Genomic DNA, 13,385 nt, shown 5'->3' with positions numbered 1-13,385 from the left:
ACAATTTGTTTGTAATATTTCAAATAACTCATCAGTGCCTGCATTAGGATCTACTTCGTCTCGGTAAACTTTCCTTTTAATTAATTGTTCTGTACTAATGGGTTGTTCTGTTTCACAATAAAACGTAGTGATGGTATCTGTGCAACTATTAGACAAATTCATTGATTGTTGTACCTCAAGTGGAAAGAGAAAATGCAGATAAGACACTTCCTCAGCCTCCTTTGTTAACCATCCTTGAAATTTAAGCCTAACTAGCATTTGATTTACTGGTAACATGACTTCAGCATTAGAAAAGTTTAACACTGCTTTATATTCACGTAGAAATTCCACACCTAAAATCATTTCTGTTGATAAAAGAGCGACTACTAAGAAATTTGCAGAAAACTCGTGTCCTTGACACCTGAAAACTAAAGAAGTCTGATTGCGTACGTCTACACTCTTTCCTTGAATGACTCCCTTTAATTTGGTCTTTAATAGTGGCAAGGTTGGACAAACAGATGCCTGTTCACACTTCTTAAACATTGTCTCGCTAATTACATTCACAGGGCTGCCAGAATCAAGTACAGCTGAAAGTAGAATATTTCCTACCGAGATTTTTATAATTGGATGAGCATACATAATTTCGCTGTTATCATTTCCTTGTAATAATGTGTCTCTAATGTCCTCCAGTCCAACAAAGTTAACATAATTTGTGTGTCGGCTTTCCGCCGCTACAAGCGGTTCGTTTGTAGTCCTTGATGCTAGTCATTGTTGTGCCGGCTCGTATTGCCGCGATTTATTGCTTGAGTTGGGTGGTCTGATTTCGACATTGTCCCCACGCTATAAATTGGAATTTCTGAGATCCTGCCATTCCTTGTAAAATAATTTTCATTTCCATAACGCCTTTGCTCTCGCGGTCCGCGATCTCTATTACTGTACTGAGAGTTCCTATGATCATAAAAATCATTTCTCTGGCGTCTATGATCTGTGCTATACGGTTGATGCCGCATATCGCGCCTATCTTCTTCCGCCCCGTACGCGTGAGGTTCGTCCGAGTTCCATACGCTTTACGGTCACGCCGCGGATTATTATTTTCCCAATAATGATTACTATTATCTCTTTGTGTGTTATCATAGTTGTCAAATTCTAATTCTTGCAAAAGAGCTTAGAATGCCTCCAAGTCATCTTTGCACCTACCTGCCAAAATTATGTGGCGTAATCTGATCGACAGTTTTGTCAAACAGATACGAATTGATTCCGACTGACTGTACGGATTCGTTAAATATCTGTTCATGCGCATCATGTTTTCAAAATATTGCACTGGAGTTGAAAATTTCGACTGCTCATAGCTTTGCATCATAATGATGTAATGTTTTACACGATCTAGTGTAGTCTTTGACCAGTAAGCAGATAAGAATGCGTGATAAAAATCCCATATGTGTGACATTCGCGTACTGTTGAGCGCATTCTTGTCGCAGGCTCTCCTTCAAGATAACTGCAAATGAATTCCAGTTGGTGGTAAAGAATAGTCACATTGTTGTAACCACTCTCGAGGGTGGATTTCGTGACTAGCATTCAGAAAACTTTTAAATTTCCTAACTGTGAGAAAATGCTGATAGTCAAACTCGTCATTTTTCTTAGCGGATGAGTCTTCTTTTACAGCATGACTCACGTTTCCTTCATTACGTCCCGCAAACGTGTCATATCCACGAGAAAAGTGGTCAGCATTTCCATAATTAACGCGCTCATTGTCGTTACCAATTTGGTAATTATCGGATCTACCCGTGTCATTGCTGCGATGGATCTTTTCTTCGATGCTGGCAAGCTGTTCCTGTATATTTTTTACGTCACGTTTGTTTTGCTGATTAGTTGTCATCTGCCCTTGTTTAAAACGTTGCAGAGACTGAAATTCTTCGGTATCCGCGATCGGTACTGGCTGAGTGTCATCTGACCTCGTATCTAACCCGCTACTCAGTTCCGTCACTTTCATGGATAATCCGTCTACCTGTTTAGCTACTGTCGTTAATTGAGGTTCTATCTTTGAAACTTCATTGGTGGTCTGTAATTGCAATGACTCAACATTTTTCGGTAATTCCTCTACTTGCAGTTCTTGTTGTGACATCTGTCGTTTCACTTCAACAATATCAACATTTTGTACGTGATCAAGTCGGGATACAAGATTATTAATATCTGATTTGAATTCTTCACGTAGCTGACTTTTCAACTGACTGGTCATTTTTTCAAATTTACTATTTAAATTGTCATTCATCTCACCCTGAAACAATGTGAGATTTTCGTTAATCTCGTTCTGAAGCGATTTGAAATTCTTTCATTATTGTTATTAAATTCAGCGAGTTTACTCTTAAATTCAGTGAGTTTACTCTCCTGTCTGTTATTAAATTCAGTGAGTTTACTCTCCTGTCTGTTATTAAATTCAGTGAGTTTGCTCTCCTGTCTGTCATTAAATTCAGTGAGCTTAGTCTCCTGTCTATCATTAAATTCAGTGAGTTTACTCTTAAATTCAGTGAGTTTACTGTCCTGTCTGTCATTAAATTCAGTGAGTTTACTCAGTAATAATTGTAAAACATCATTACTGGGGGCAGGGAGTACAACGTTACTCTTATCTGTTAAAGCAGAAGCAGTACCTGCCTTTCCACTAACAGAAGGAAAGGCAAAATTACTCCGCTCTATCGAAGTGCCAACCAGACCTGAATTTCCGCCGAAAGTGGGGAAAACAAAATTACTCTGCACTTTAGAGGCGGAAGCAACGCTGGAATTTCTCATAATGAGTTCGGTTTGTGTCACTGTATTGTCATGTCCTAAGTTGCGTGTAGCACACAGTTGTTCATCACGCATCGTTGGCAAATGATCGCCTACATTCCGATTCTCCGCAGTATTGTTCGAAAATTCCCGGATTGGCAAATTATCGCCTACATTCCGATTCTTCGCAGTATAGTTCGAAAATTCCCGGATCTCAACATTCTCAAAAGAATTTTCTACTCTCAGTTCCGAATTTTCGGAAACTGCGTTTAAAACCGCTCCTACTTCATGTTCGCAACCGTATCTACGTTCGAGTTTGCAGTAGCATCTGCATTATTTTCCATTTTCTTTTGTGCTCGCGTCCTCATTGTCGCAATACGAACGAAAACATGTCACTAAATACACCGTTATCCTAAAATTTCCACTGTTCAATTAACTATTACACGATGCACCAACAAATTCAAAGACAATACTGCTGAAATAAAATTTTGTGTTAAAACAAAGCAGTGCGCAAGCGATCAAAATGCGGTGCCTCCACTAATGATTACTGTTGCGTAAGCTTGCAGTTGGCAGTAGAAAGACGAAGCATATCTAACTACGACTCATCCAAAAATAACGTATCTGGCAGGCATATCGACAGGTGAAAGTCGCGAGCTCTATATGTTCTTATCTCGTGTTTTCTACTGAAAATCTCGTGCTTGTACTCTTGTTAACCTTACTATTACGGAGATCGCGAAAACTTTATTTTTTTTTTATTGGTACTGTGCGCAACAAATAACTTACTTGGTCTTTCTGCTGCCACTGCTTGATCTGCTGCATTCCATTATTTAACAAAAATATAAATAAATCTATTATTTGTGCTGAGTGCAATGCATGTTCTGTATGGCGGCACCTGCTGTTGTTGCGGCTGCTGCTGCTTACTACAACTACACATAATTCAAGAGAAAGGGCTTGGTCAAATCTGAACTCGATCAATGATAACCCAAACAAAAAACTATATTCTGAAAGCGATTCTTTCTCATTCAATTAACAAAACGCTAGAAGCTCTTTGAACAATCGCTTCGTTTGTAAATCTGCCTCCAGTGGCATTAAAGCAATATTACAAATTAATCAAACTCTTGAGACAGACTGAAATACTTCTCAATTGAATACATAGTGAAACAATTCCCTGACAATTTCAAAAGAAATCAATGACAAAACTCAGTACTTAATCTAACAATGGTTTCCTCTTAAGAATTCAACTGCTATCATTATCAAAATAACCGTCTGCTGCTACGCACATACACAAACCCTTTCCTTTAAATTAATAAGCGCGCTGCAAATTATGAAAAAAATACCAACTAAATACCAAATCCTGTGTCGCTGCTGGCGGACACAGCAGTACAGCAGCTCGGCGACGACCCCTCGCCCAACACACCTGCGCACCACAGCAGGCGGCCTGCTACACTGGCCTCCAAATTGCTACTAGTTAATCCGTGCGCTGCGAGGCGCGACAACAATATCTTAGATTCCAGAGCTTGTGTATGCGCGCTGTAGCCAACCTTTACATCCCAAGAGAGTATTGCCAACTCTCAGTTTTCATAGAAGGACTAAAATGACTGTAAGCGTCTGGTGAGTGATGGCAAACGTTAATGAGTGATCCTGCTGTGTTACGAACAATTTATGGTGACACTATCCGTAAAAAAAATTGTGTTTACGTAAAATGAGAATGAAATATTAAGACAATATGTAAATTTGTAAAATTGTTGTAACGAAATGTTAAGGCATTAGACACGTCAGTGACTGTTTTCCGACCGGATTTCACGTGAGTGAGGCCTAGAAACGTGTATCCATATCAATACAACAAGGCGGAGATGAATCATGATAGTAATCAATTTCAAGCAGCCAGTATTAAAACTTCCTTGCAAACCGAACAGTGTAGGTAAATAGTACAAATAAGGCTGCCATATCTTGCTGGCACCTCGTCGAGACACTCTTATATTGGGATGCGGAACCGAAATGGAATGGAGCTGAAGTCCCGTGCTTCTTGACAGAGCGTAGGGGAACGGTGCAGGAGACCGGACTGCCGCAATACGCAAGGTCCTAATGCAGGTGGTTTACCGTTGCGTTCCTCCGACCGTAATTGGGATGAATGATGATGAAGATGATGACGACACAACACCAGCCACTCGGGTAGGGTGAAATCCCTAATCATCTCCGTGAATCGAACCTGGGACCCCGTGCTCGGGAAGCGAGAATGCTACCGCAAGACCACGAGCTGCGAACAGAACCGAAATAAAAAATTTATTTAGTGTACTTACTTTTTATTTAGAAGACAATTACGTGGAACGTGTTGCGGCTGAAGTAGTTGGTACACCATATTTTTCGGAATATTTCACGTTTTCAGCAGGCCTTTTTCCCTGTTACGTATTTATAAAACTTCATACAAGACAGCTTGCAGTTAAACTGGCGCTGTAAGATTGATTCAACAGTATCTGCCAAGAGTCGATTTCTTTTATCAGTCCACTGGGCCGACGTCAGCTAAAATATTCTTTGCACAGTTCCGTTGTTGCGGAAATAGAAAGCAAATACTCGTAAAATTTTAGCAGTTGGCATTGCATTCAGGATTTTAAATTTCCTTAATAAAGTAAATGCACCTTTCATCCATGCACTGTTTAGACTTCCATTCTTCCGAGTCACGCTTAATTTCTAAGAAGCTCTTCAGATACATAAACTCCTGAAAACAGTTGTTGCCAGAGATCTTCACACGATTTTTAGTCAGATATACAATAGTGTTTTCACTCACCACCCAATCTGGCATTTCAGACAGCGTTATCCAGTCGAATACTTGATAAATGTTAAAAGAAATAGCCCATTTCTCTAAATAATCAAAAGCTATGGTACAGAGAGCCATTGTCTCTTCCTCACATTTCAAAATAAAATTAATTATTTCTTGGTTAGGGTTTTCTTTCTTTACGATTAATTCGTCCGGATTCGTCTTGGTTTGCATACCGATAAAACTGGTAATCTTCCTTTCATTGAGTCATCTTTGAGTGTCTATTAATACATTTCTTATTTCAATTATCGAGACATTATTCAGCTCCACGCTTTTTATAATTTTTTTCAAATAGAGCCAAGTTTGACTGCAGAAACGCTAAGCAAATTTCACAGATCGGACTACTGAAAAAATTTGAAATTATATTAGGTGCCTTGTCTTCGGCGTCAAAAAATTGTTTTAATGGAATTTAAACCTTAAGACCTCTCTCAACTGCTGCGATTAACGACAGCCATCTTATTTTTGAGTGATATAGAAGAGTACGATGATTGACGTCAACGTATAAGCAGAACTCTTCCTGCTTCTTTGTCCTTACTGTGCATACTGAAAACTAATAACATGTTCTCATGACTGTTATTTCAATGCCGACAGTAAGGACTCCAGTTGCGCTTGATACAATATTGTGAAGAATGTGAGCAGGGCATCCAATTCCTTCTATATTTTTCCGCAGGCTGCGTCGATGAAGGCCTCCGACTTGGCATTGGTGTTTTCTCCACAAAAGCGATTAGTTTGTCTGATGGAATTTGCAGTTGCCTTAAAGTGTGTGGACAAAACATTGCACTTGTCTCCGACGTTTCGATATGAAGCTAATCAAACTTCAACAACTTCTCTTAGATTCCGTCTGTTTCAGTTAAGTATTGAACAACTCACGGAAACATCTTTTCTGCCTTGTGGTTCGATGTGTCGATGCCTATGCCTTAAAATGAAACTTCTTTTAATTGTTTCTACATCTACATCCATATTCCGCAAGCCACCTGACGGTGTGTGGCGGAGGGTACCTTGAGTACCTCTATCGGTTCGCCCTTCTATTCTAGTCTCGTATTGTTCGTGGAAAGAAGGATTGTCGGGATGCCTCTGTGTGGGCTCTAATCTCTCTGATTTTATCCTCATGGTCTCTTCGCGAGATATACGTAGGAGGGAGCAATATACTGCTTGACTCCTCGGTGAAGGTATGTTCTCGAAACTTCAACAAAAGCCCGTACCTAGCTACTGAGCGTCTCTCTTGCAGAGTCTTCCACTGGAGTTTATCTATCATCTCCGTAACGCTTTCGCGATTACTAAATGATCCTGTAAAGAAACGCGCTGCTCTCCGTTGGATCTTCTCTATCTCTTCTATCAACCCTATCTGGTGCGGATCCCACACTGCTGAGCAGTATTCAAGCAGTGGGCGAACAAGCGTACTGTAACCTACTTCCTTTGTTTTCGGATTGCATTTCCTTAGGATTCTTCCAATGAATCTCAGTCTGGCATCTGCTTTACCGACAATCAACTTTATATGATCATTCCATTTTAAATCACTCCTAATGCGTGCTCCCAGATAATTTATGGAATTAACTGCTTCCAGTTGCTGACCTGCTATATTGTAGCTAAATGATAAGGGATCTTACTTTCTGTGTATTCGCAGCACATTACAGTTGTCTACATTTGATTCAAATGCCATCCCCTGCACCATGCGTCAATTCGCTGCAGATCCTCCTGTATTTCAGTACAATTTTCCATTGTTACAACGTCTCGATGTACCACAGCATCATCCGCAAAAAGCCTCATGCAACTTCCGATGTCATCCACAAGGTCATTTATGTACACTGTGAATAGCAACGGTCCTACGACACTCCCCTGCAGCACACCTGAAATCACTCTTACTTCGGAAGACTTCTCTCCATTGAGAATGACATGCTGCGTTCTATTATCTAGGAACTCTTCAATCCAATCACACATTCGGTCTGATAGTCCATATGCTCTTGTTGTTGTTGTTGTTGTTGTTGTTGTGGTCTTCAGTCCTAAGACTGGTTTGATGCAGTTCTCCATTCTACTCTATCCTGTGCAAGCTTCATCTCCCACTACCTACTGCAGCCTACATCCTTCTGAATTTGCTTAGTGTATTCATCTCTTGGCCTCCCTCTGCGATTTTTACCCTCCACGCTGCCCTCCAATACTAAATTGGTGATTCAATACCTCCTCATTAGTTATGTGATCTACCCATCTAATCTTCAGCATTCTTCTGTAGCACCACATTTCGAAAGCTTCTATTCTCTTCTTGCCCAAACTAGTTATCGTCCATGTTTCACTTCCATACATGGCTACGCTCCATACAAATACTTTCAGAAACGACTTCCTGACACATCTATACTCGATGTTCACAAATTTTTCTTCTTCAGAAACGCTTTTCTTGCCATTGCCAGTCTACATTTTATATGCTCTCTACTTCGACCATCATCAGTTATTTTGCTCCCCAAATAGCAAAACTCCTTTACTACTTTAAGTGTCTCATTTCCTAATCTAATTCCCTCAGCATCACCCGCCTTCATTCGACTACATCCCATTATCCTCGTTTTACTTTTGTTGATGTTCATCTTATACCCTCCTTTCAAGACACTGTCCATTCCGTTCAACTGCTCTTCCAAGTTCTTTGCTGTCTCTGGCAGAAATGCAATGTCATCGGCGAACCTCAAAGTTTTTATTTCTTCACCATGGATTTTAATTCCTACTCCGAATTTTTCCTTTGTTTCCTTTACTGCTTGCTCAATATACACATTGAATATCATCGGGGATAGGCTATAACCCTGTCTCACTCCCTTCCCAACCACTGCTTCCCTTTCATGTCCCTCGACTCTTACAACTGCGATCTGGTTTCTGTACAAATTGTAAATAGCCTTTCGCTCCCTGTATTTTACTCTTGCCACCTTCAGAATTTGAAAGAGAGTATTCCAGTCAACATTGTCAAAAGCTTTCTCTATGTCTACAAACGCTAGAAACGTATGTTTGCCTTTCCTTAATCTTTCTTCTAGGATACGTCGTAGGGTCAGTATTGCCTCACGTGTTCCAACATTTCTATGGAATCCAAGCTGATCTTCCCAGAGGTCGGCTTCTACCAGTTTTTCCATTCGTCTGTAAAGTACTTTGCAGCTGTGACTTATTAAACTGATAGTTCGGTAATTTTCACATCTGTCAACATCTGCTTCCTTTGGGATTGGAGTTATTATATTCTCCTTGAAGTCTGAGGAAATTTCGCCTGTCTCATGCATCTTGCTCACCAGATGGTAGATTTTGGTCAGGACTGGCTCTGCCAAGTTTGTCAGTGGTTCTAATGGAATGTTGTCTACTCCCGGGGCCTTATTTCGACTCAGGTCTTTCAGTGCTCTGTCAAACTCTTCACGCAGTATCGTATCTCCCATTTCATCTTCATCTACATCCTCTTCCATTTCCATAATATTGTCCTCAAGTACATCGCCCTTGTATAGACCCTCTGTATACTCCTTCCACCTTTCTGCTTTCCCTTCTTTGCTTAGAACTCGGCTTCCACCCGAGCTCTTGATATTTATGCAAGTGGTTCTCTTTTCTCCAAATGTCTCTTTAATTTTCCTGTAGGCAGTATCTATCTTACCCCTAGTGAGATAAGCCTCTACATCCTTACATTTGTCTTCTAGCCATCCCTGCTTAGCCATTGTGCACTTCCTGTTGATCTCATTTTTGAGACGTTTGTATTCTTTTTTGCCTGCTTCATTTACTGCATTTTTGTATTTTCTCCTTTCATCAATTAAATTAATTATCTCTTCTGTTACCCAAGGATTTCTATTAGCCCTCGTCTTTTTACCTACTTGTTCCTCTGCTGCCTTCACTACTTCATCCCTCAGAGCTACCCATTCTTCTTCTACTGTAGTTCTTTCCCCCATTCCTGTCAACTGTTCCCTTATGCTCTCCCCGAAACTCTGTACAACCTCTGGTGTAGTCAATTTATCCAGGTGCCATCTCCTTAAATTCCCACCTTTTTGCAGTTTCTTCAATTTTAATCTACAGTTCATAACCAATAGATTGTGACCAGAGTCCACATCTGCCCCTCGAAATGTCTTACAATTTAAAACCTGGTTCCTAAATCTCTGTCTTACCATTATACAATATATCTGAAACCTTTTAGTATCTCCAGGGTTCTTCCATGTATACAACCTTCTTTTATGATTCTTGAACCAAGTGTTGGCTATGATTAAGTTATGCTCTGTGCAAAATTCTACCAGGCGGCTTTCTGTTTCATTTCTTAGCCCCAATCCATATTCACCCACTATGTATCCTTCTCTCCCTTCTCCTGCTATCGCATTCCAGTCACCCATGACTATTAAATTTTCGTCTCCCTTCACTATCTGAATAATTTATTTAATCTCATCATACATTTCATCAATCTCTTCGTCATCTGCGGAGCTAGTTGGCCTATAAACTTGCACTACTGTAGTAGGTGTGGGCTTCGTGTCTATCTTGGCCACAATAATGCGTTCACTATGCTGTTTGTAGCCAGTTTTCTTTCTCCTGATAATGACGTCCTCTTGAGTAGTCCCCGCCCGGAGATCCGAATGGGAGACTATTTTACCTCCGGAATATTTTACCCAAGAGGACGCCATCATCATTGAATCATACAGTAAAACTGCATGCCCTCGGGAAAAATTACGGCTTTAGTTTCCCCTTGCTTTCAGCCGTTCTCAGTACCCCAACAGTAAGGCCGTTTTGGTTAGTGTCACAAGGCCAGATCAGTCAAACATCCAGACTGTTGGCCCTGCAACTACTGGAAAGGCTGCTGCCCCTCTTCAGGAACCACACGTTTGTCTGGCCTCTCAACAGATACGCCTCCGTTGTGTTTGCACCTACGCTACGGCTATCTGTATCGTCGAGGCACGCAAGCCCCCCCTCCAACGGCAAGGTCCATGGTTCATGGGGGGGGGGGGGCATATGGTCTTTCTTACATTGTTCATTAAACGCATTTGGACACAGAGTGTGGTGTGACAATACTTTTATCAATCGCTGTAGACTGCTTTGCGGTCACTTTGGAGTCAGGATACATAGCGGCATTCAGTTTTACGGTACTGTCAAGAGAACTGAATTTTTGACGATGGCCGGCCAGGGTGGCCGAGCGGTTCTAGGTGCTACAGTCTGGAACCGCGCGACCGCTACGGTCGCAGGTTCGAATCCTGCTTCGGGCATGGATGTGTGTGATGTCTTTAGGTTAGTTAGGTTTAAGTAGTTCTAAGTTCTAGGGGACTGATGACCTTAGAAGTTAAGTCCCATAGTGCTCAGAGCCATTTGAACCATTTATTGACGATGCCTTACAACTTGTTACTTCTGCAGCAGTGACGAGAAATTCTTCCTGGGTATCTTCTTTAAGCATGAATGCAGACATTCTACTTAGAAATACATCTGCCTTACCTCCGTGTGTGTGTGTGTGTGTGTGTGTGTGTGTGTGTGTGTGTGTGTGTTACTGAGATGAAACAGCTACGAGTCTCACGCAACGCTTCCTGATCCGTACGTCCTTTTTTAAAAAGGACCACTCTTTTGTGTCATCATCCGAAAAGTGACACTTTCTCTTTCTGTCTTGAAGCATTTTCATAAGCTATAATAAGTTTATTAGACGGTAAACAATCGAGAATAACACTTAAGTCATCGAAGTACACGTCACTATACACTCCATGCCTTATACACCCGCAGTAAACACTTCAAACATTACTAAATTGCAATCGTTGTTCATATGACATTTACAAAGAAACGTCTTATCAGATCGCTATTCAAAAGGGAACTGCCCGATTCTTCCGCGTGGCGCTGCTTAACTAGCTCTGTCCTACTGAAGTCTGGTATTTTCACGAATGATGGCCCCAGATCTAGAAGGTGTTTGCATCGTCGATACGCCACGTGCAACGCCACCTGTGAGACGACCTTGTCAACATAAACTTGTTGACATAAATAAAACTAACTGAGGCTGCATTTTACATCTTGTACTAACAGATAGCGTTGCTTCAGTATTTGAGCCAAGCTCGTAACAGTATTTTGCAAAATCGGGACTTTCGTGATGTCGGGACAAGGAGGTCTATAAAGGTGACGGTCCCGATATATCGGGACGGATGGCAGTCCTAGGTACAAGCGTAGACTACAGTATATAACAGATTGGGAAAGAGCGCCTGGTCCCCCGCACGAATCCTCCCGGCGGACTTGTGTCGAGGTCCGGTGAGCCGGCCAGTCTGTGGAAGGTTTTTAGGCGGTTTTCCATCTGCCTCGGCGAATGCAGGCTGGTTCCCCTTTTTCCGCTATGTCGGAGATTGCTGCGCAAACAAATTCTCCACGTACGCGTACACCACCATTACTCAACCACGCAAACATCGAAGTTATACTCATCTGGTGTGAGACGTTCCCTGGGCGGTTCCACCGGGGGCCGAACCGCACAATAACCCTGAAACAGTGGTTCGGTGTGGGGCGGCGGAGTGGGTGAAGTGGACTGCGGTAGTCGTCGTGGGGTTGTGGACCACTGCGGCTGCGGCGGGGACGGAACTCTCCGTCGTTTCTAGGCCCCCGGTTAACATACAATACAAATAACAGTAATGTGCCATTTGTGTATTTGTCATACGCTATGGCGATCTTGAGATAAGCTCCCGTCGTCCACTCGGAATGTTATTCCATTCGAGAGACAACCGGTGTTGAGAAATGCACGCACAGAAAACACGAATCTTTCACGAGTGCTGCTACTGCCTAGCCTCCCGGTGGCGTGAGCACTGAACCGGCCGCTGCGGCGGTTTAGCTGTTATTGTTGGCGGTGCCTTGGATGTGGAAACCGCATTCCTGATTTTTAAATCGATGAGTGAAGACAACTTAGTAGTCTACGAATGATGTAAACAGGCGATGCCACCTATAGCATCTGTTTCTGCTATTTTCTGTTTAGCTGCTATCAAGTGAATAAATAAATCCAAGAGCTACAGACAGCATTTTGTAAGCAAAGTATGTACAAGGTGAGACCACTACAATTAGCTAATGGTAACACGGCCTCTCTTACACTCAAGGGGAATAATATGCAAATCAATTCATGTATCACCAAGAAAGTTCTGCAAGGTATGCAGGAGAGCTTCTGTGAATTTTGGAACGTAGGAGATGAGGTACTGGCGGAATTAAAAGTGTAAGGACGGGTGCCTTGGTAGCTCAGTTGGTAGAGCACTTGTCCGCGAAAGGCAAAGGTCCCGAGTTCGAGTCTCGGTCCGGCACACAGTTTTAATCTGCCAGGAAGTTTCAATAAAGGTCAATGCCTAAATATCATCAAAGACCGAACAAATAAATCACTAATGATATTTATTCTGCTGCACGCGCAAGTAACTCGAGTGGGGTATCACCCAATTCCCATTTATATGTCTTTTCTACGTGAACAACCAATTCTGGGCGGCGACGCAACCTCCCGGACTCCTATCCAAAGCGGCATTTAAGCTTCTAACGTGATTGTCCTGACAGACTTTTCTGGAGGTTTCTGATTCTGCCGGCGGATCCTTGGTCGTTACATAATTGCACCTGCGATTCGTCGCTCCTGATCCATGTCTACCACGAGCATCTCCACAATCCAATGTGAATGAGGTACATTTTAGTTGAAATAAATGATTAAGGTACTATTTCTCAATTTTCTTTCTATAGAAACACTCAAAATAATTTTTTTAACTTTCTGTTAAATTAAGTGAACACACTAAAATCGAGGGATGTAGTCTTTCGCCCCTGCTGTTCAATCTATACATCGTAGAAGCAGTGACGGAATTAAAAGAAATGTTCAAGAGTGGGATTAAAATTCAAGGTGAAACGATATCAATGATTAGATTCGCTGTTG

This window comes from Schistocerca serialis, chromosome 2, assembly GCF_023864345.2.
Source record: "Schistocerca serialis cubense isolate TAMUIC-IGC-003099 chromosome 2, iqSchSeri2.2, whole genome shotgun sequence".
Taxonomy (NCBI): Eukaryota; Metazoa; Arthropoda; class Insecta; order Orthoptera; family Acrididae; genus Schistocerca; species Schistocerca serialis.
The sequence above is the reverse complement of the archived record's forward strand: the minus strand, read 5'-3'. Positions refer to the sequence as shown.